The sequence below is a fragment of the Macaca thibetana genome, chromosome 6 (assembly GCF_024542745.1).
Source record: "Macaca thibetana thibetana isolate TM-01 chromosome 6, ASM2454274v1, whole genome shotgun sequence".
Classification (NCBI taxonomy): Eukaryota; Metazoa; Chordata; class Mammalia; order Primates; family Cercopithecidae; genus Macaca; species Macaca thibetana.
The window spans coordinates 137,892,246-137,916,805 of record NC_065583.1 but is presented as its reverse complement, the minus strand read 5'-3'; the positions used below and the strand labels follow the sequence as shown (position 1 = coordinate 137,916,805).

The 24,560-nt window shown below is 37.7% G+C and overlaps 1 protein-coding gene across 5 annotated transcripts in view; it reads right to left on the bottom strand.

The window, feature by feature from the left end:
• The window catches only part of NIPBL (NIPBL cohesin loading factor), a 214,916-nt gene that overhangs the window by 182,508 nt on the left and 7,848 nt on the right, over positions 1 to 24,560 (bottom strand). For 2 of the 5 annotated variants that reach the window (XM_050794501.1, XM_050794500.1), the window contains exon 1: positions 9,885 to 10,335. The exons of 1 other annotated variant lie outside the window; for it this stretch is intronic. The gene's annotated coding sequence lies outside the window, so the exon portion shown is untranslated. Of the gene's footprint in view, positions 1 to 9,884; positions 10,336 to 24,560 lie in introns of those variants that run through there. 2 more of the 5 variants (XM_050794495.1, XM_050794496.1) reach the window with 2 other exon arrangements.

Here is a 24,560-nt window from a genome sequence, read left to right as displayed (position 1 = left end):
TTTTATAATACTCTTTCATAAGAGCATCACCAAAGTTAACAATTTTAAACTTCAGTCATTGACAAACTACTGATACACAGAACATGAATGAATCTCAGAAGATTTCTGCTAAATTAAAAAAAAAGACATAAAGGGCTATATATAATTCCATTTTTATGTTCTAGAAAAGGAAAAACTATAGAGACAGAAACCAGATCTAGTTGCCTTGGGCTGCAGTAGGGGCAGGAAACTGATTACAAAGGGACACATGGGAACTTCTGGGGTAACGGAAATACTTTGATTGTGGTGGTGGTATTAAGATGGTGTATGTTTGTCAAAAGTCATCAAACTGTACACCTAAAAGACTGAGTTTTACTGTATAAACTATACCTCAACACACCTGACATATTTAAAAAAAATTCAGTCATCAGATCAGTATTTTAACTGAATAGCATTTTTCTCCCCAATGACCTCTGAACGTTTTATTGGCCTCCTGCTCCCCAAAGGGTACCCTGCTTCTGCTGGCTTAATGTCTCAGAACTCTGGTTTCACTGGTCTCAGACACCACTCTGCCGTCCACTATCCAGCGGGTGGTGGTCTTTTGGATAGTTTGCATCAAGTTGCTGCTGTCCAGGGCATCACCAAGATTGAAGTCCTTGCCTTCTCCAAGCAGGCAGTGGTAGGTGGCACTCTCAGCCTCCAGCTTGACCTCAGTGTTCAGCAGGGCCTCGTACTCCTGCGTCTGGTGCTGCCCCTCTGCCTGGGTCTGTGCCAGCCCTGACTCCAGGTGCAGCAGGATTCTGTTGAGCTGCTCTATCTGCAGGACATAGCAGGTCTCCACCTCCCTCGGGCTGTTCTCCAGAAGCTGGCCTTCAGATTTCTCATCGAATCCAGGTGGATCTCCAATAACTGGACCATATGTCTCAGCTCCGTGAGTGTCATCTCAGCAGCTCCAACCTCCGCGGGCTGAGTGGTGACCACTGTGGTGCTCTTCTCAATCTGCTGAGACCAGTACTTATCTAGCTCCTCTTGGTTCTTCTGAGCTAGCTCGTCGTTTTGGGCCTGGATGTCTGCCATGATCTTGGCGAGGTCCTGAGATTTGGGGGCATCTACCTTCATGGTCAACCTAGAGCTGGCAAGCGAGGCTTGTAGGCCTTTTACTTCTTCTTCGTGGTTCTCCTTCATGAAGAGCAGCTCCTCCCTGAAAGCCTCGATGTCTGTCTCCAGCTATGGCCAAGTGACACTGGTGTCACCAATGACCTTGCAGAGCCCATGGATGTCGTTCTCTATAGACTGGCACATGGCCAGCTCTGTCTCGTACTTGACTCGAAAGCAAGATGGGCATTGTCAATCTGCAGAACAATGCAGGCATTGTCCACAGTATTTGTAAAGATCCGAGCCCTCAGATCCTCGATGGTCTTGAAATAATGGGCCCCAGTCTCTGACCTGGGGTCCCTTCTTATCCAGGTGCTCCCAGATGTTGCTCTCCAGTCTCTGGTTCTTGGTCTCCAGGCTCCTCACTCTGTCCAGGTAGGAGGCCAGATTCAGGCTTTGGAGGGTCTCTTTGTTCTGGATGCCTCCCATTCCTGCCAGACTCCGGGCCATCCACTTGGCCAGGCCCCTGGACCCCAAGCTGCTGCGGAAGCTGGTGGAGCAGGACACAGAGATCTGGGAACCAGAGCCCCTGGCACCTGCATAGACGCTGGCTGCACTGCTGACCGGTCAGGCGCCATAGTTGGGTGGCTGGACGGAGCCCAGGAACCAGTAGTTGATGGAGAAGGTGGAGCGAGTGGTGAAGCTCATGCTGTCCGGGGAGGAGAGCGAGAGGACAGGACTCAGGCTTTGCTGACCCTGAATAGCATTTTTTACGTGCTGTAACGTATTTCTCATTAGTTAACTTATCTGATTATATATAATACTTAAATTGGCAAAGAAAATAAAAACTAAAATAAATCCAAAGATTAAAACAAGAAAGTATTTAGATACTTCACCTCTTGCAATACTCCAGTATCTTACTGGATACTGAACTGAACAAATTAGTTCAGAAAATCAGAACAGAACAGAACAAAAAACTCTTCCTGTACTTCACGATCCTCCCTAACAGCTTAAAAAGGAATGCTGCTTTAAATTTTTCTTCATGTTTATAAAGTTATGTACATATTGTTAGGGATATATGTAAATAAAATATTCCTACCCCCAAAGCAAGAAGCCCTCAAGGACACAGCTCTACCTAAGAAAATTGTATTTTGAAATTAAGAGAAATATACTTGCCATTCACTAATCTTAGATTTAAAAACATACCTTTAAGAAACACCATATGACTCAATTCTAACTAAACAACAAATATATATTGAATACCTAAAACAGGAGCACCACTGTGATGATGTTATAGACATACAGATGAAGATAATACAAAATCTCTTTGCTTTCACAGAGCTGACGGTTTAGTATGGCTGACAAATATAGGAACAAATTATTTTATCAAGAGATACAAGTAAAAAACTGTACAAATGCTATGAAATGGAATGATCAGGGAAACTTTTGCAAAGGCAGTGCTTTTTCTCCTTAGAAAAAATTTCTGGTCCTTGAGCTGAAATTCTGAAAAGTAATGTATGTCTATAGAAGAAAAGTGGGGAAAATACACAAATAGATATTTTCATGGCTAATGTCAATGCTTTTCCACCAGTAATCTATTTTGAACTTATGCAGATCTCAGAATTTGAGGCCTCTGAAACTGCTCTGGGTTTCATCAGAGAAAGTAACACATTACAAGACCATCCACACTAACAACAAATACCTATATTAGCCACAGTATGTAAAAATTTGCTTTGGGGGAGATGAAATGGACACTGATAGTTAAAGGAAGAGATACATAGGAAAAGGGAAAGAGAAAATAGTAAAAAGATTAGTAGAGTTAAATAAAAGCGTATGTCACGTGTGTCTTTCAGGATAACTTGAAGGTAAGCTTATGGAATAAATATTAGTTTCCGAATTTTTTTAAAGGGGAAAGAATCAGTAGTTTTCAGGTCATGACATTTCAACTTTCAATCTTAGAGCTTTCTGAGGTATAAGCAGAATCCTAGGAAGACATTTTTTTCATGTACATCAATTTCAAAGAATAGTATTAATAAAAAATAAATAAATAATAAATGATGTTATGCCCAACTTAACACCATGTAAAATTTCAACTTGGTCATTACCATAAAAAACACCAAATTACATAGAGCATACACTCAGATGATCAATGTCTTTAGCTGGAAACTGGCAACCCACAATCTGATTCAAACAGACAACTAAAGGCAGGTTTTAAAATACTGAAAGGGTTGACAAGTAGCAGTGTTGAGAAAACTCTGTAATGTATTTCCTTGCCAGGATTAAAGGACATTTGTGCTTTACAAATACCAAATTAAGTATCATAAATATCAATCATAAAGACTAATATTTTAAAAGTAAATTATATCCAGAATTTAATAATTTATTCGTGTTTTAGACATTGTTAGTTTTAATGTATCTAGAATAGTATTTTTCAATAGTGCTCATATAAAAATAACCATGCATTTCATCTGCATAAGTGACCCAAATATGTTAATTCTAACAAAAGGAAATCCAGCATTTTAAAATTATGTCACAGCTTCTGAATTTCTCAGGATAAAAGTACATATATAATTATTTTAATAAATTAATATTGCTAATTTCTGAAGAAGTTTTTCTTTTCTGCCAAACAGCAAATACGTACAAAAGACAACTCTAAAGGAATTTGGTATATCCACGTTAAGAGATATGTTACACATGTAAGATGGCAAAGCAATTTACCTACATGAATTATTTCGAAAATTTAATGCATTCTTGGGAATCTTTTTAATGCTTAACATTATTATTAAAAGTAACAAGAGTCACAATAAAATCATAAAAATACAGTTAATGTATAAATTAGCATGACTGATCATTTTTTAAAATTTCAGTATTTTTATAGTCTGAGAATAGCTTTTGCCAAATTTCCTAAAGCTACCTATTCCACAAATGCCTACATTCAATATATTCCACAGTACATGTATTTAAAAATCAATATCCTATTTATATGCATATTTGAATAGACAAACATTTTGTGTACTATACATAAAGTAACAAGGTGGTTAAAAAAAAAAAGACTATAATCAAATAATGAATCAGCTATAACTGACCAAAACATTTTAGAATTACTCTTGTAAGCCCCACAAGAAAAACAGTGTCACTAACTTCATAACCAAGACTACCCTTTCACCAAAAATTGTGTTATAAATTTTGAAGAGCCAGGGTGGTAGAATGTAAAGAATAGAGGTTTTAGAATTAGATATATTTTAGCTGGAATCCTACTTCTAACACTTGCTAGATTTGCTACCCTGAACAAGTTTCTTAAACATGATGAACCTCAATTTCCTCTGTAAAAAGAGAACAGTATCACTCACTTCACTGAGTAGTTGGGTGGTTCAAATCATGACACACAGTATCGTGGTTAAGGCTTACGGGTAAAGTATAAACTCTGAAATCCTTTCTCCACTTTCTTTAACTTACTAGTTGTGTGAGCTTGGGCTAGTCACGTAATCATTCCATATCTCAGTTTTCTCATACAACTAACTTCAACTTCATATTCAACTTTTCAATACCTTGAGGAACTAAAAACTTTTTCCCTGGCACAGTTTCTGGCACATGGAAACATTCAATAATATTACATATTACAAACATAAAGCGCTCAACATAGAGCCAGACACAAAAAAAAACCCTTACTAAATCTTAGTTTCCTAAACTAAGTTTCAAGTGATGCTGTACAGTATCTAAAACTCAAATTCACTCCAGAAAATAAAGATTTGTCATAAAGATGAGAAAAAGACTATTTCAAATGCATTAAAGGAATTCCTATAAGGTTGTATGTAATGGCAACAGTTCTGGAATAAGTGCACAACCTCCCAAGTTGAAGACTGTAACGATCAACATTCTCTGGCTATAAAAATACTGAAACTGTACAAAATGATCAGTCATACTAATTTACAGATTCAGCTACTATCCTACAATTGGTCATATACATTTCTATGAATGAAATGACTCTAAAGCTGAATTTTGTCTTTCTAACAACAGATGCTTTGACAAACAACTTCAACTCAATATAAAATACTTAAATGAACTAAAAGCTTTAGACTGCTTACCAAAAATTGTTTTAAATATAAGATGGTAAAGAGTTACTGATTTTTAAAAGTATTATATATACAGAATATATAGCCTGAATTCGATTTCAGCTTCTTTGCCTGAAATACACAATTATAAAATGACTGGCAAGTATCAAATCAACCAACGCCCAAAGGATAATATTAAAATTTCACTGAAACTAGATATATAGAATCCTGAATCCATAAGAACAAATGTAAATCAGACTGATCATTTACTAATTATAGGACCATGGGCAGTTTTCTAAACCTTTCCAGCCTCAGTTTCCTCATCTGTAAATTGTAGATAATTATTGTTTCTACTTTTGGGCTTGTTAAAAGATTAAATGAGATATTATGGGGACAGACTTAACTCCTGGCAAATAGTAAGTCCTCAAAATCTTATGTGACAAAATCTTAGCTGGCAATGCTACATCAAGAAATGATCTCTCCTAATGATACAACTTTGGGAATAGAAAAAAAATATGTCTTAAAACATAATGCAATTTGACAAAACTCAATTCAATAAAATTGACTCCAGATTTACACCAAAAAAAAAAAAATTACACACATCTATCTAAAATTACTTTTATTAATTTATTTGGGTGAAATATTCTACGCACATAAAATACTCTTTAAAATTACAATGATGGCCTTAAGAGACATGGAGTTTAAAATTCTTTTTAAATCAACCAGAAACACTAAAATCCCACTCTATTTTCATACCAGGAAAATACAACCAAGAAACAGGTATCATCTCTCTAAAAGAAGAGGAAAATGCACTTTGAACTTAGATAATTGAAAAAGTCACAAATGGTATCAGTGTCAGCGCTGAGCAATACCTAGCTTCAAGACCAGAGCTCACACATTTCTTAAAGTAACGTAATCTAAGAAAACACTAGTGTCAGGGAATCCCTTATTCTCCTGCTGACTTACTACATGAATCTATACAAATCATATGGTCTATTAAGTGTCAAGTATTTCATCATTAAACGGAAATCATGCTGGTCACTTCTCTCACAGGGATATCAGAATATTTTTAAATGAACTCAGATCATCTTGAAAAAGGACTAGCTTTAAAATACAAAGAATTATTATAAATGACAACTGCTGAAAAAAGAAAAAACTGTGCCTAAAAAGTCCATCTTAAAATAATTTTTAAAGGCTATATAAGACCATAAATTACCACCAAACCTAACCTAGTATGCTCAGGATATTAAAATAAGCATGTTCAACTGAACAGTTAATTGTCAGGCTTCTATAAAGGTTCCTAGTTAGTTATTTCCCATTCATTTTTATGGCAAGCAAATGTGATAAACAGAATTAAAGTTACATTTCTCTAAAAGGAATTATTGTTTACCTCAGACTCCCTAATCACTTCACATAAAACTGAAATCTTAATTTAAAATTTTAGAATTTCTTCCAAATTATGCTTTTCCTAATAAGCACCAGAAAGGAGGATTAAATGAAATTAAATAAAACTCAAACTCCTGGTTTTTATTTACTCTTACATTATCAATTACTACATCTTATTTTGAGAAAGTAAAAATATCACAATGGGGTATATCAAACATGTAACACAGATACGTTCAAATATTTCTATGACAGTTTGATGATGGATTGGTACCAAAAAATTAAACCTGCAATTAGTTGAAGAAGCCTTAGAAAATACATTTTTCAGTGGGGTAGTCTGGCTGCAAGTAAAGAAAATTTTGTATTGGTATAGCTTTGCTCATATTTTTGAAATTTAATAATGATTACTATGAAGAACCAAGTTTACTGCCACAGTAAAAACTTTCCCTTTTCATCCCTAAAAAGAATCCCAAGTAGACAGTTTTTCTTTTTTCAAGTAATGTGTAACTTTTGCTTAAAAGCAGAAAATATTATAATGATCTCTACAACAGGTTCAAAAATGTTCTCAAATAACTTCAGTAAACAAGTTGTTGAATGACTTTAAAAAGGAAGCATCCTATATACATTTCTCAAACATTGAAAATTATCTATTTAATGTTCAACTGTAATTTACTTTCATTATTTACTTGAAATCTCTTTTCAAGTAAAAAATGTTATTGACAACTCTTCCGAGTCAAGAGAAACAATAAGCGACACTGTTGAAATTTTCTTTAGGTGTATTAGAAAATATTTCTCCAAATAATATAATTAGGATTATAAGATTACTGGAACACTTCTGATTTTTCCTTTCACCGAATTTTAATTTTTTTTTTTTAATGGAAATAGATGATTAGCCACTGGTGAATATTCCAACCAACAGAGGGGAAGCAGAACAGACTACACTCTTTAAGGAAACAAACTATTCTCTCCAACTAGGTTATCAGAGATTTAAAGTTCAAGTTTAAATTTTACAATTTGATTTTTACACAATGTTTTCTCCTTTAAAAATGACGTATTTAATTGGTTTGGACCAAACAAAACATTTTTTTAAATTTAAAGAAACGTTTAGGCTATCATAATGAAAGCTATCACGCAACCTATGTTACTCACAAATTACTAAATATATAGAATTGGGAAAATAAGTTGGGAAGAACTAATTCACTATAACTTAATTGCAAAGTCTCAAGAAAAAAAGAATCAATCACATAAACCCATCTCTAACACACTTATTCAAACATCTGCATAAGACAACCTCCAAAAATAAGTTGCTTCAGTTCATGAAAACTAAGCAAGCAGAACTCCTCTTTCCATTATCTTTAGTAAACATATGTTTATCCCTTGATATACATCTTAGTATTTTAATTAAATAAAAGTTGTAGAGACAATCACAGGAATATATGAGGGCCTTTGAAACATTTATAATGAAGCCCTTAACACCCTCATCCCCAAAAAAGCAAACCCTCTGCTTTCTTAAGATGTGAAGTGTTCCTTCCGTCTGCTTTCCCTCCCTGGCATGCCCCCCACTCGTACACCCCCCACCCGCAGTAGGCCTGAGGCCCCGTAGCAAACAGTGTCTAACAGGAGCAGGCAGCACAAAGACAGGAATGGGAGATTAGTGGGAGGGAGGGAGGCCGGGATTGGGGCTCAGCAGGAGCTTCAGGCTTTTTAAAATTCAAACTGCTCCCTGACCAATACAAATCACGGACACGCTACTGACTACTACACGGATTTATAGCATTAAAAACATGCCTAGTACGTGACAGCTATATTAACTTCATTCTTTTAAACGTTTATCCGTACGTTTGCAGGAAATGTGAAACAATTTATTGTAAGCAGGACACTAAACTCAAAAATAACCTCCACAAAATAACTTATTCTACAGTGACAATAATTTAATGACACAAAAAATTTGAACCAATGTAACATACACTAGTAAAACAAGGGATTTCGCCAAGCAGGGCTGCTTCATTTTAACCAACGAAAGTTTTCCTTCAGCGAACATGAAACAAAGTATCAAAACGTGTAACCCAGGTACATTTTTCTAGCAATTTGCCTGACTGAGGAATTTTAAATTGGTGTTTCCCCCTTATACCAACCTACGTTACGAATGCCTCCATAAACAAGCTCGAAACACTTAACTTACTCATGAACTAGAACTTGTCAAGTTAGAACTGATATTTTTCTCCAGCATTTACAGATACATTTGACCTATTAAAATGACACCTCTCTCATTACACAGTCAAACATCATGGCACAAACAGCCAATGACAATCCTGGGACCTCAAGAAGAACTGCCCTGACATGAAAGGATGGCACCTTCTACAATTTTTTAACCTCCCAAGGATTTTAAGTATAACTTAATTTCTTCTTTTTTTGAAAAAGAAAATAAAATAAAATTGGTTTTACCCGTATCTCAGTACAATTCTCAGAACATTTAGAATTCTTTGTATGCTCCTACACTTTTTGGTCAGGAAGTACCTGAGGTTTTTATGTATAGTCGTTTAAAACTGCCCTTACATAACGCATACAAATAGAAAGTGGCAGAGTAAACCTGTCAAGTACTTTATACTTGTCTTTGAATAAAAAGTCCATGTGCGACAACACACTGTCAAACAACAAGATAAAAGCTCTTGGGGAGGGGGAGATGTGCAGTGTCTGCCACAGTGTGGTTTTCTGTATTAAATATTCATGTGGACGATTTAATTCTTTAAAAAAGAAAATGAGTCTTTATGAACTTTCCAACGTCCAAACAAGTTTTAGAAAGAGAAAGAATTACCACTGGATCCGCGTCTGAGTATTTACGTTTGTCTCACTAACTGAAACTACTTCCTCCCTTCATGGGGTCACAGGGGGAAGAAGGGGGGTTGTTTGTTTCACTGGGACGTTCCCCACTCCCGGACCGGGAAAGTTGTAAATATGGGGACGATCAGGGCACATTTGCTGTTAGTTGTATTGTTTCCGCCTGCTCACTAGCTACGGCTCCTCTCCCGGGCGAGGCCTGTCACCGACCAGCAGTCGCTCCGCTCAGCCCGGAGCTCTCCTAATCCCCGAGCTCAAGTAGATTCCGCTGGCCCGCGGCCTGCACTCTCCGCCGGGCCTACGCCTCCCCGGCCGCCCAGCAGGAGCCCAGTCCCCGCCACCGGAGCCGGCCGGGAGAGGGTACAAAACCACCGCCACCCAAGGCGGCTGCCACCAGAGAGGAGCGAACTCTAGACTCGCCTGTGGAAGAGACCTGGGGCCGCTAAGGAAACGGCGGGGAGGGGAGCGAGGAGGAGAGACGCTGAGGACCTGGCGCCGCCGCCGCCGCCGCCGCCGAAATAAAGAGCAGGAATTTACCTGGGCGAATCGGCGTCTGAATCCAAGGGGAGGCCGAGGCCGCTGTGGCGAGAGACTATAATCCGGGCCGGGAGGGGGGGTGGCTACGGCTCCTCTTCCGTCTCCTCAGTGCGGGGAACATGTAGAGCCGGGGGGAGACCAGCCGAGAAGACAAATCGTTGCTTCTTCTTCCTCCTCCTCCTCCTTCTCCCACATAGAAACACTCACAAACACCCGACCAGGGGCCCGAGCTACCGGGGGGGCATCGCCGCGGGCCCGGGAACCAATCCTCCTGTCGGCGGGGGCGTCCCTCCCTGCGGCTTGGTGGTGTCGGGTGAGTCGGTACCGACGGAGGGAGGGGGGGGAGGGCGGGGGGAAGGAGCCCTGTGTGTGTCTCTCTCTCGTTCCGTCTCTCCCTCTCAGAACAAAATGCCGACCGGAAGTGCAGCTGCAGGAATGACTCCCTCCGCCGGCGCCAAACACTAACAACCACCCCCTCTTCCCCACTCCACTTCCGCCACCGCCGCCGCCGCCGCCGCCACTTGGGCTCGCGTCTTCGGCCGCGCCGCGCCGCGCCGCGCCTCGCCTCGCCGCACCCGGGCCCAGCCGGGGCCAGCAGCCGGGCGGCAGCAGCTCTCCTCTACGCCCTTCCCCTCAGGGCGGCTGTGGATGTTGCCAGTATTGTCGATGCTTCAGAGCGACGTTTTCCCTGCGACACAGGCGGGCCGGCTCTCCTCTGTCTTTATTTTCCTGGAGGCCGACGGGAGCGGGGCCGGAGTTCGGTGGTGGTCGTGAGCGTGGGGAGCACTGAAGCCCGGACGGGCTTGCAGGTCGCCGACGGCGGCCGCTGGAGGCCGCGCTGGCTGTCCCAGGTCGTCGTTAGCTTTAGGGAGCCGATCTCCGGGCGGCCCCACAGAGGACGCCCGCGATTCGACGGCGATGATGCCCGTTTTAAATGGTGTCCCTGCAGCTGGGTGGATGGATGGATCGTACACCTTTCCTTTTGAGAGCCGGGACCTTACGCCCAACTGCGTATTGTTTCTGCGGAGTAAGAACGCAACCCTTGGAGGTGAAGACGATTCTCGGCTGGATTGAATTGGAATCGTGTTTGTGATGCGTTTATTTCTGGAAACAGGCGATCTCCGCTGCTCTTGCTTTTTGTCAGCAGAGGATTGGGTTCTTCTCTAACCGTCGGGATGAAGGCCTGTAGGCGACGCTGCGCGAGCGAGAAGGTGGCCCGCGGCAGCCCCGGCGCCCCCCTCTAGGTGTGGGTGGAGCCGACCGCGCGGGGAGAACTGCCGGCCCCGACTCAGCCACCGGCGACTGCGGGCGACCCGCGGGCCTGCGGCCAGCTAATTTCAAACATCGTTTTCCTCTTTAGGTTTGGAACACTGAGGCGCTGGACAAGGCTGGAATACAAAATGTGATTATACGTACAGTACTATGCTTGTTGTAGTTTTTAAATTGTAAAACAAGAAGTGACTCCATCGTTCCACAGTTCTCTATTAAGTTTTTGTAAATTAAAAGGGGGCTATTTTCGGTAAAAAGTGCAGTAGGTAAGCGGATTTTTATTCAACCGGGACGAAATTCTTGTTATATGAATTGTATTGTGTATTTGTGTGTGTACCAGTGCGCTAAAGTAAGTAGGAAAACTTGCTTAGATTATTCCTTTTGTCTGGGGCGGGGGGGCCAAGATCCTGTCACTCCTTTTCTTTAGGCCCTGCGAATGGCTTCCCTTCTTGAGGGGAGTGAGCCAAATCCTTGACCGCGGCTGAAGTCCCCGCGCGCCTTTGGGGGTGGGGGCGGGCCTGCCCTCGTTGTTCCCTCTGCCAGGCTCTTCCCTGAGCGTCCATAGGGCTTGCTCCTTCACCTTCAGGATTTTGCCCAAGTGTCACTCAGTGCTTCCGCGGCCACTTTTAAACTGAGCCCTAGCCCCCTTCTCATTTTATCCTTTGGACAGTCTACATATCCATACTTGTTTATCTTCTCTCTCCTTCCCCAGGGGAATGTAAGCTCTAAGAGGACAAGAGGTTGTGTTTTTCTGCACTGGTGTTACGGCCAGCGCCTAGAATTTCACACTGTAGATGCGTAGTGTGTGGTTAATGAATGAATGACGATTATAAGGGCCTTGACACTCCCCCATTTCTGTCTTTAATATGTACTTATATGCTACAGAGAGCTTTATAAAATATTTTTTTAAAGTTTATTACAGAATTCTATAAAAAGACATTGCTTCTAAACATTGGAAAGCCCTCCACAACACTAGAAACCCACAAACGCGGGATAAAATTTGTTTTTAGGCTTCTGTAAATGGGCATGTCCGAGGATAGTGCATCAAATGATCATATCCATACTGGGCCGATTATCTTTGCTCTCCTGAGTCTCAAACTGCATTCTTCATCTTGTCGTCCTCTGTCTTGCAAAATACATTAAAAGTGAGAATTTCGTTGGCTCAGACCAAATCCAGCACTATTGGAAAAGTTCATTCAGCAAGTATTTATCGGGCACAAATGGGTACCAGGCACGGTAATTCAAAAGGTGTGTGTTTCTGAGGCTAGGAGGCCTTACATAAAGGATCACATATGGCTACTTTGGTTGCTACTCAATGATGCTGTCAAGCAAAGCAAATGCTAGTGAGATTTGTTTTTAGTTTTCTTCTGAAGAAAAGATTCAGTGAAAGCTGAGGTCAGGCTTAGTGTGGATATTTTAATTCGCCATTTAGTTTGCTGTTTGCTTACACTTAGGGTAGCATTAGATATACTTAATCATGATTTTTGAGTATATAAAAGGTGGGAAATTTTATTTCCTAGTGGCTGGAAAAATAGGCTTTTTAAATTAAAATAGGTAAATATATCAGTAAGCTAGAAGCTATGCAGTAAGGCTTTGGCTATGGTATTACAAATTTTCCTATTTCATGTATTGAATTTTTGGACAAGAAAAGATAGCCTTGATAGATATTTTATAACCATTAATACAATTAATTAAACATTGTTTAGTAAATCCAATAGTCTGTTCATTACTGTTTTTCCCATTAATCTTCAGAATAGCTTTAAGTTAATACAGATGGCTCAGAATGTGTTTTTCACTCAGTTTCAAAATACTATTATTTCAGTTCACTAATAGAAGCACATTTATCTTCCTGTCTGCTTTCTTAAATGTTACTGGTAAACTAGTAATTTTGCATGTCCAGGTAACTGCAGCTGCTACGGTCAATTTACTTTGGAAAGTCTTGGCATTACTGTGCCACTTAATGTAAAATTTTAAAGTTTTTTTAGTTTTTTCCCCTTCTTATTGAGGACTTATTAGGTGCTAATTAGCTTTATGCTAGGCATCTCATACATGGTAGTGAATGAAAGCACAACACTGCCTCTGAGGGCTTTAACTTGTATATAGTTTGTACCATTTTTTTTCCAGATTACAGAATCAAAGAAATTGTTTCAATGTATATCATAGTATTTCACTATTAAATCAAATGGTATTTTGCTTGCATAAATTTAAGTATCCAAGTAGAGATCTTACATAGAATCTGTTAATCTAATATTAGTGTTTTCTTCATTTCATTGTCTTGGGTTTTTTTTTTTCCTTAATAATTTTTTCTCCCAATATCATCCATTTGTTTCGCTGTTACATTTTTAAGTCTTTTATGTTCCAAATCAGGTGACTTACATCCTTGACTTGTCCATTGAGGACAGTCCAATAACCCTTTATTCTGACTTTAAATTGCCTCCTTGCTTCAAGAACTGAGTTACATGACTCAGTTTTCTTTGCTAGGAATATTCCTGGATAGTCTCATATGTATTCTTGATCAATGAATTGCAGAAGATTTGATTAAAAATTTTAAATGGATTTCAAGTATAAACTATCTGTACCAAATGTCATCTCCAGGAATTTCTACAACTGAAAAATTACGAATTGTTATTTTTATTGAAGAATATTTATCTTTAAGATAAATGCAATTTGCTATAAAATGATAGAAATGAAAAATTTTAGAAAATCATTTTCTTTTCACTATTTTATGCCTGCCAGTTATCCTTTGTTAGTGATAAAATTGTCTCTTATGGGAACAAATTTGTTAAAGGTAGAAAAAAAAACTGGTAGTGTATGTATGTTTTATAGATTACTTTAGACGCTACCAAAATTATTTCACATTTAGAATAATTAAATTGCTTTTAGGGTGATGGATGACTTAAACTGGTGAAGAGTTAATTAAGGATATTGATTTTTAGGGCAGAGCTACAAAATTATCAAATCACTTAATACTGTAAATATGTTCCTGTTTCAGGTTTTCAAAGTAAATATCTTAATCAACTTTGGAAATAGTATTTATGGAGTTTATTCAACATAGTTTATCTATTTTGTTAAAATTATAGAAATGAATAGTTCTTTTCCCATGGATACCTTTTTTCATCTTGGCCTATTCTAGTCCTTTAAGAACAAGCTTTGTCCTTTCATTAATACTTCTCACCTATAATTACGAATTTTCTCTAAACTTATAGATTTTATTATCCATGCCATCTATTTATAATCCTATGACACCCCTGTATTGTTTATTATTTATTTGTTTGTTTATTTTTTGAGATGGAGTCTCACTCCGTCTCCCAGACTGGAGTGCAGTGGCGCGATCCCGGCTCACTGCAAGCTCTGCCTCCCAGGTTCACGCCATGCTCCTGCCTCAGCCTCCCTAGTAGCTGGGACTATAGGCACCCACCACCACGCCCGGCTAATTTTTTGTACTTTTAGTAAAGACGGGGTTTCACCGTGTTAGCCAGGATGGTCTAGATCTCCTGACCTCGTGATCTGCCCGCTTTGGCCGCCCAAAATGCTGGGATTACAGGCGTGAGCCACCGTGCCTGGCCTTATTGTTTATGTTTTTATGTATCTATGCCTTATGTTCCTAAATCAAAGTGACCAGTTCCATGTTATACTACAAGTTTCACTGTGTAATGCATAGAGAATTACACAGAGGGAAGGGCCTCAAAAAATGCACTTCTGAAATATTTAATGTAAAATTATTTAAGACTATAAAGTTTCATGAAAGCCTAATCTTCCTGGAACCTACACATACTCTGCATGTGAACCAGAGTTAAACTAGTCAAGTATTTTAATGCTGAACTAATCTGGAAAAACATCATATAAAAAATGACTGTTTATGAAGAAAGAATACAAAATCTATTAAACTTAAAGCATCTAAAATAAGTATGAAGAGAGACTTATGGTGCTCATTTTAACAGCATTCTTGAGTAGGTTAGCTTGTAGTCAAAGCATCTGTGGATTATAGTACCACTATGGATCATGAAATTAATTTATTGCATTATGACTAGCATTTTTAATTTAAGATATAGAAAAGAATAGAAAATAGAAGAGTACATCACAGATGGTAAAGATATGTGTTTTTAAGTAAACATTTATTCATGTGTATGTGTGCTAGGTTACCTTGTAAAATATATTCCCTATTGTGGGTTACAGGCCAAAAATTGTGTTCATTTTTGTTTTTAAAAGTCTACTCTTCAGATTTTCCTTAGAAAATGGGGAAAAAAGGAATGTTAGAAAGATCTGACTGCCTATGAACTAGTGAAGGATTATTAGAAGAAGTACTAGGATATTTTAGAGATCTGATACTAGTTTCAGAAAGGTAATCTTAAGGCAAAGGGTAGGAAATAAAGTATGCTGTTAGTAGAAATGTCAAATATGGTTAAAGTTGTGAGGAGGAATTATTTTCCTAGTGGACCTACATTTGTTGTGTGTAGATCTGTGACAATTATTGATCTGTTTTAGCACATTTTCCAATCTAAAATGTCCAGTACAGCACAATAATAAACATGGGGCAAAATATATGTTTGTTTCTATTTCTTCCCACCTTCCCTTCAATCTTAAAACAAGTGTTTATTAATAAGTCAAAGCAAAGCAGATTTCTATCTTTCACAGAGTAATTATCATAGGAACAAACATACTCTCTGAAAATGGTGGAAACTCCTTTCTCCCTCCAAAAAACCAAACCTTTAATAAGTGTTTACTCTCTAGCCAAAGTAAATAATTTCTTAAATAGGTAACTCTCATTTGCCATCCAACTCATTCTATATACTTAAGATTCTATGTACTTAAATAAATGTACTTACACTTGTGTACAGGATTTAAAAGGGGGAAACTTAGGAAGAAAGGAATTGTGTATAGAATTTAAAAAGGAGGCATTATATTGCATAAGTAGAATGAAAAGTATCTAACCAAAAAGCAAATAAGATAAGGATTATATTATACTGAAATATTTTAATATAATTTAAATATTTCATTACTCTTTCACCTTATTTGCTATTTGGAGATTTCAGTATTGTGATGTTGGCAAGTCTATTTAAAAGGGCATTAATAAAAATTTTGTTTTTCAGGCATGTGATGCGAAGTCCCTTTCCATTATACATAAGTAAGGCCTAGGTTGATTAAAACCTTAGCTAAACACAAAATTTGCTAGAGAATCAACATATAAGAAGCTCTAACTCCAAGCTTATTCACCCCAAATATTTCATCAATGTAATACATACCCTATTGAACTAAGAAAGGAATTATATTACTAACCAGCAGAGGGAGCCAAGTCAATCATGAAAGGTAGGAGTATAAAGGAACATCATATGACCTCCTGTTTTGAATTTAACTATATGGCCCCTGCTCACTTTTTGGGTTTACCAAAAAAACAGTCATAAGGAGAGAAAGGTGACCAATGTATCAAATAAGGATAGAGTGACAATTATGACTCAGAATTACCTTGCAGGAAATAAATTGGAAGAAAAATCAAATGTGGAAATATACAAGTGAAATGTCTCAGTATTATAACCCAAGATGGAAAAACCATGGAAAACAGTACCTTAGTGCCATGATGAATTGCTAGCCAAATGTAACAGTGAATATTTCCTAATAATTCCATTTTCACTTAAAGTTGAAATTAGGCCATAAATAGACACATTTTAAAACTATAAAGTTGGTACAAATATCTAGATTGTACATCAAATTTATGTGCATTTAATCTAAGAAACAAGGGATAAAATTTAATAAAAATTATTATAGCGAAGTAATAAGGACAATATTTTTCAGTTTAAAATTAGAGAACAGAATTGTTTCCACTACTGTTTATTAACACAACAAATAAAGTAATATCTGTTTTGTGAGAGATGTTTGGAGGAATCTAGTAGCTAAGTGATTATGTCAGTTTATTTAATTTTGTCTAAGAACTTTAAAATGCCTGATAGAATGGGTGCATATTGAATGAATAGATGTGATCTCTTTATTATTTGAAGTAAAACTATAAGAGCTGAGCGTTAGCTAACTGCATCAAAATAAAAAATGTAAAGACCCAAACATGTTTAGTTAAATAACCAAATGAATTAGCTAGTCTAGCCCCTTACTCGTTTCAAGGTTTGTGGAAACATACCATATATACTTTTATTCATGTGTTTATTCCTTCTAAAAATATACTTCTTAAGCACTATCTCCATAGGACATGGAACATATCTTCATTATTAAGTAGACAAACTTCTTAAATTTTGTTGAAAAATTTAATTTCATTGATATATGAACAGTCATACAAATTCAATATGCAACCAGTAATTTCAAGAAAGTGATTCATAGAAGCGAATCATTTATGGGACTAGACTGCCTTTGTAGGACTAACAAAGCAGGCACAAGAATAGAAATTATAGTTTAATTTCTAGTCATGCAGCTGGAGGCCACGACCCTCCTGAAACTGCTTCTAAGATCAGTGCTTAAGATATTCTGCAGACCCTGCACTTGATGGATCAGCTGGCACCACCCAGATCAATAAACTGGCTCATCTGATCTTGTGGCCCTCCACCCAGGAACTGAGAGCAAGAGGACAGCTTCAATTCCCTATGATTTCATCTCTAACCCAACCAATCAGCACTCTTGATTCACTTGCCTTCCCCCACCCACCAAATTATCCTCAAAAACTGATCCCCAAATGGTCGAGGAGACTGATTTGAGTTATAATAAAACTCCAATCTCCAGCCAAAAATAAAGCAAATTATATGATTTTGAGTACTAGAAAGTAGACTGTAAACTTCTTGAAGGGTATATTCTTTTATAATGCTATATTATCCTGGCATTTTATATATTGGCATCTGGCGTCAAGTCAGTTAATCACAGTGATGATATCCAAGATGTACAGCTCATCAGTCCTAGAGACTTTTTTTTGTTTAAGACAGAGTCTTACTATGTCACCCAGGCTGGAGTGCAGTTGCACGATCTCCCCTGCCTTGGCCTGGGAAAATGCTGGGATTACAGGCCTGAGCAAAGGCGTCCGGCCTAGAGACATTGTAATACCAAAGAAACCTCAATGCAACCAGTGTTAGTTACTACTTCTAATTATTTGTTTCCTTTACACACGAGTTGTGATGAATGTGGGCTATTAGAATTGGATAAACAGCCTAAGCTTTTAAATGTTTTCACCCATGAAAAACAGCTATTATGAATTTTAAAAAATTAAATTAATGAAGTGGCAATAGCTTTACCATGAACTATTCCTTATTGATAAGCATAATAATGGGTTAACTCATGTCAAAGTCCAATAAAAACTAGTAACTTTGTCACCAAAGTCAACATTTCAGAATCTATGATATATAGTATAGGTATTCCCGTTTTATCTAGTTTTCATTTAACAATCTAAAAGATTCTGGCCGGCACAGTGGCTCACGCCTGTAATCCCAGCACTTTGGGAGGCCAAGGCAGGCACATCATGAGGTCAGGAGATCGAGACCATCCTGGCTAACACAGTGAAACCCCGTCTCTAATAAAAATATAAAAAATTTAGCCGGGTGTGGTGGTGGGTGCCTGTAGTACCAGCTACTAGGGAGGCTGAGGCAGGAGAATGGCGTGAACCCAGAAGGTGGAGCTCGCAGTGAGCCGAGATCACTCCACTGCACTCCAGCCTGGGCAACAGAGAGAGACTCCATCTCAAAAAAAAAAAAAAAAAAAAAAGGAAGATTCTGACTAACAATAAACTCAATAAACTCAAAAACCAAACAAAGGCTGGTGAGAAAATAGCCCATGTCTTATTCCAGAGTAAGGAATGGTGACAGATTAGGAAAAGCATCAAAAAAGTGACCTCCAGTGAACAAAATCAGGAGGTTTGAGTAAATAATTTCTCTTTTGCTAAAAAAACTAAATATAAAAGTTTAGTCAGGAATTGGTACCTATACATGAATACTGCTTTTAACATTTTTCGTTAGACATTTGAAATATTTTATTTTCTCTTTTAAAAAGCACCAAAACCAAAATTTAATAGTAATATTTCTGATTTATCAGTTTCTTTCCATCTTACACTGTTGAATTCTGTACTGCTTTTAAAGCACCTATAATTAACTCTACAAAAACTGTACAATTAACACTCAGCATTGCCTTCTTCCTAATTCTAACATCAACATTCATCAGCTTTCTCCAATTCAGTCAGATGATTCCTTATAATCATATCTAGCCAAATGATGTAACTTTTGCTTGATGTATGGGAAAATAGCTTACATTATGAATTTAGAAGAGCTATAGTAGTATTTGACAATATAGATGGAAAAGTATTTTTAATTTAAAGAACATATTGCACATCTTTCAGAATTTCTGTAAAAACTTTTGAATGTCCATTTTGTCTAGGAGCTTAGAAATGATCATGCTTAAGTTTAATTTTGTGTTTACATTAAATCTTTTGGATTATCATTCTGTACACAATATTGCTATAAAACATCATAGTTGTGAAATCTGGCTCTTTAAGCGATGCTCACCAGAAAACTGGTTTGAAAACTATTCTGACTACAATGTAGCTATTATATTCACTGATAGGAGTTTAGTATGCCTCTGAATATAAGTAAGTCTCTAATTCCCTATTTTTTTTGAATATTGCTATATTCTAAGAGTATCAGAGTATGAGCTTCTTAAAGGAATTTTGAATTAGCATATACACATTGACAGATAACATTCTTAGGTGGGGCGTGGTGGCTCATACCTATAATTTCAGCACTTTGGGAGGCCGAGGTGGGTAGATCACTTGAGGTCACGAGTTTGAGACCAGCCTGGGCAACAAGGTGAAACCCCATCTCTACTAACAATACAATAATTAGCCAAGTGTGGTGGAGCATGCCTATAATCCCAGCTACTTGGGAGGCTGAGGAATGAGAATTGCTTGAACCTGGGAGGCAGATATTATCCCACACTCAACAAATAAATATGAAAGAACTTTATATACAGGATAATATCATGATAAAATTTGCATTTTAGAATAGCTCTACAATTAACAATAAAAAAAAGTACCTATAACATTACCCCACAAAAGGGATAAGGTGTGGTGAACTTGGAAATTTCATACAATTTAGAAACATGTATTGAGCTGTAAAAATGTTCATATTCATTGACATAATACTTTCTCATCCAGACTCTTGAGGTGGCTATATATTGCTTTTGTAATTTCAATTAAAACAGAAGCTTGGGCAACTGACTGAAGGATGGGATGTAAGAGAGGGTGGAGAAAGGTGAATCAAAGAGAAAGTTAATGTAATCAGTCAAGTGATTTAATAATTTATTTTTAGTAGCAAATTCTCCTTGACAATAATACTTTCAACTTAATAATACTTTCAACCCACATCTAGAAAGCTTACAGCAAACTTTCCAAGTAGTTTGTCTGTTCTCGCCCTGAGGTGCAACTCCAATGCAACCCATGCTTGCTAACCATTCTTGCTGCTTCACTTTCATCACTCCTTCTTAACATATTTGTCTTACTACCAATCTTCTCATAATATCTATCCACTCACCATTGGTTCCTACCATCACCACACATTTTGGTTCCTTTAAATCAAGATTAATATAGTCTTGATTGTTCATGTCACCTAGTGGCAAGATAGAAACTAGCATGACAGGGTGGAAGTGAAGATTATGCCATATTTCAGAGGTTTGCATGTTTTCCAGTAGTGAATCACAACTATCAGAAATCCATATGTATGTGGGCCACATACATTTTAAATTACAATAGTAGAATTATAACCTATTAGCTATTCAAAAGTATTTAGTTTTTGGCTGAGGACAGTGGCTCATGCCTGTAATACCAGCAATTTGGAAGGCTGAGGTGGGAGGATTGCTTGAGTCCAGCAGTTCAAGACCAGACTGGGCAACATAGTGAGACCCCCATCTCTAAAATCAATTTTTTTTTTTAATTGGCCAGGTGTGGTGGTGTGAACCTTTTGTCCTAGCTACTTGAGAGGCTGAAGTGGGAGGATCGCTTGAGCCTGGGAGGTAGAGGCTGCAGTGAGTCATGATGGCACCACTGCAGTCCAGCCTGGGTGACAGAGTGAGAGCATATCTCAACAACCAGAAAAAGTATTTAGTTTTACAGTATTACAAAGTAGTGTCACATTAGTTTAATGAGTTTTATTTATAAAAAGATGTAAAATTATGGGCCAAGTACTAGCCTTCAAGTAATTTTGAAGTCAGCGAGAATACTGGTATATAACAGATCAAACTTTGTTCAAGAACCAAAGGCTATTGTTCAACCAATGGTGCTGAGACAACTGGGTAGCCACATGCAAAAGACTAGGATCCTTACCTCACACCATTTTGCAAAAATTAGCTCAAAATGGATCAATGACCTAAATGTAAGAGAAAAACTATAAAACACTCAGAAAAAAACATAAGGATAAATTTGTATAACCTTGGATTTGACAGGATTCTTAGCTATGACACCAAAAACACCATAAATTGGACTTCATCAAGATTGAAAACCTTAGTGGTTCAAGAGACACCATCAAGAAAGTAAAAAAAATCCACAGAATAGGAAAGATATTTGCAAATCATGTATCTGATAAGGGATCTATGTCTATAATATATAACAAACTCTTAAACGCAATAAAAACCCCACTTAAAATGGGCAATGAATCTAAATAGACATTTCTCCAAAGAAGAAATGCGAATTGCCAATAAGTACAAGAAAAGATGCTTAACATCACCAGAGAAAAGCAAATAAAGAAACTACAAGGCTTTCATTCTTCACTTACAAGGTTTGGTTCTATGATAGCCAGAATTAAAAAGTCAGACAACAACAATTATTGGCAAAGATATAGAGGAAAACTGCAATCCTTATGCATTCTGATAGGAGTGTAAAATGGTGCGCCACTTTGGAAAACAGTCTGGCAGGTCCTCAAGTGATTAAACATCTAGTTACTATATGACTCAGCAATTCTATTTCTAGGTGTATACTCAAGAGAAATGAAAACGTATGTCCACACATAAACTTGTACACATTTGTTTATAGAAGCATTATTCAGAATCACCAAAAGGTGGGAACAACCCAAATGTCCATCAACTGACAAATGCATAAACAAAATATGGCATCCATATAATGGTATATTATGTGGCCATATAAAAGAATGAAGTACTGATACATGCTGCAACGTGAGTGGATCCTGAAATCATTATGTTAAGTGAAGGAAGCTAGTCACAAAAGACCATATGCTATATAATTGCATTCAAATGAATGGAATATGGAAATCTATGCAGACAGAAAGTAGATTACTGGCTGTTTAAAGCTGAGGGTGGGAGCATGGGTGGGCAGGGGAATAGCTAAAGGGCATAGAGTTTCTTTCTGAGGTAATGAAAATGCTCTAAAATTGACTGTAGTGATGATTGCACATATCTGTGAATACACTTAAAAACCACTGAATTGTACACTTTAAATGGGTGAATTGTATGGTATGTGAATTCTATTTCAATGAAACTTAAAAAAAAAAAAAAAAAAGGCAGGGGGAACTGAATATAGACAGGGCCCATCTCAATTCCCAGTCCAGGTTTACATTATTGAAAGTGGTCCTTAGATTTTATTTCCATAGTTTCAGGAAAGAAAATATACATTAAAAGAGTTGGAAGACTCTAATGTTGCAAGAATTTGACTACAGAGCCAGAAATTTCAGAATAGCAATATATGATGTATATATTCATTAAAAAAAATCCTAGAGGTTCTGTGGGTTTGCTTTCAGCTCAATCAATTCCTCTTCAAGTAGAGCCATGTTGACAAGGCAGATGCTTACAAAATTCAAACACATCTCTCTAAAGTCAGCTGCAGAAACTTAAAGCATAATTCATGCTAATGAAAACTAGTGAATGTTTTTTGAAATTCCGATTTTATTTCTACCAAATAGCTCAGCTGTTCTTCAAATTCTGTGATTCCATTTAGCACAGGACAGTTCTGATATGGGACATGAATGCACACTCCAAGTAACATCTACCCACTCCCCAGGTACTGGTATTGATATTAATAACTATGGTTCCTTCACAGACTCATCCATTCTCTTATTTTTTTCTCTACAGTCTCAAGTTCAGTGCATTCAGATATCTTGCTTGCAACATCAAACAGAAAATACAATCATGTTAGCTATTTGGGCTCAGACAAAGAAGGATCCCTTTAATTACCAAAAGTTTTATATCTGAGATAGCATCATTGTAGCTTTCTTCAACAAGCTTCCACAATCTTGTCACCTTATTGCATTAAAACAAACTAAATTCATTGCATTTACAATAACAGTAACAACAAAATACGTAGAATAATTCTTACAAGAGGCCTGGCATCGTGGTTCTCACCTGTAATCCCAGCACTTTGGGAGGCCGAGGCAGGTGGATCACTTGAGGTCAGCGTTCTAGACCAGCCTGGCCAACATGGTGAAACCCTGTCTCTACTAAAAATACAAAAATTAGCTGGGCGTAGTGGCACACGTCTGTAATCCCAGCTACTCAGGAGGCTGAGGCATGATAATTGCTTGAATCCAGGAGGCAGTGAGCTGAGATTGCTCCATCTTAAAAAAAAAAAAAAAAAAAAAAAAAAAAAAAAAAAAATTGATTTTAACAAGAAATATGTGATATCTATATAAAGAAATGAATAAAACTTTATACTGAGAGCTATAAAAATTAAAAGACAACTTCTCAATTTCTAGGGTTTTTTCTTAGCAATTGAAAAAAGATTCTAAACTTCATATGGAATAATAGGTGGAAACAGACAAATATTTTGTTTGTTTGTTTTAGAGACAAGGTCTTGCTCTGTTGCCCATGCTGAAGTGCAGTGGCATGATCATAGCTCACTGCAACCTTGAAATCTTGAGCTCAAGCAATCTTCCTGCCTCTGCCTCCTGAATAGCTTGGACTACAGGTACATAACGCCACCCCTGGATAGTTGCTTTTTTTTGGTGGATACAGGTCTTACTGTGTTGCCCAAGCTTGTCTTGAACTCCTGGCCTCAAGCAGTCCTCCTGCCTCAGCCTCCCAAAGTGCTAGGATTACAGGCATGAGCCACAATGCCCAGCCAACAAAGATATTTTTAAAAAGAAGAGTTTTGGTGGAGTGTGTTCGCCTCTCTAATTATTGAAATACATTGTAAAACTAAAATGGTTGCAATGTATTTGCCATAGAAATGTAGAGATAGTTGGAAGAAACTTCAGTATGTCATAAGCCAAGGATGAATGACAGCCTATTTAACAAATGATATTGGGAAATGGCTTTTTGTGAATCCAGTTTTGTTCAAGCCAGGAATCTAGAGGTCTTCCTTAATACCTCTCTCCCTTGTCCCCTGACCAGTACCCCAACCATTCAATCAATCACCAAATCTTACTCATTTTGTTTTGTAAATATCCATAAAATCTGCCTACTTCTGTCTCCAGCAACAACAACTTAGTC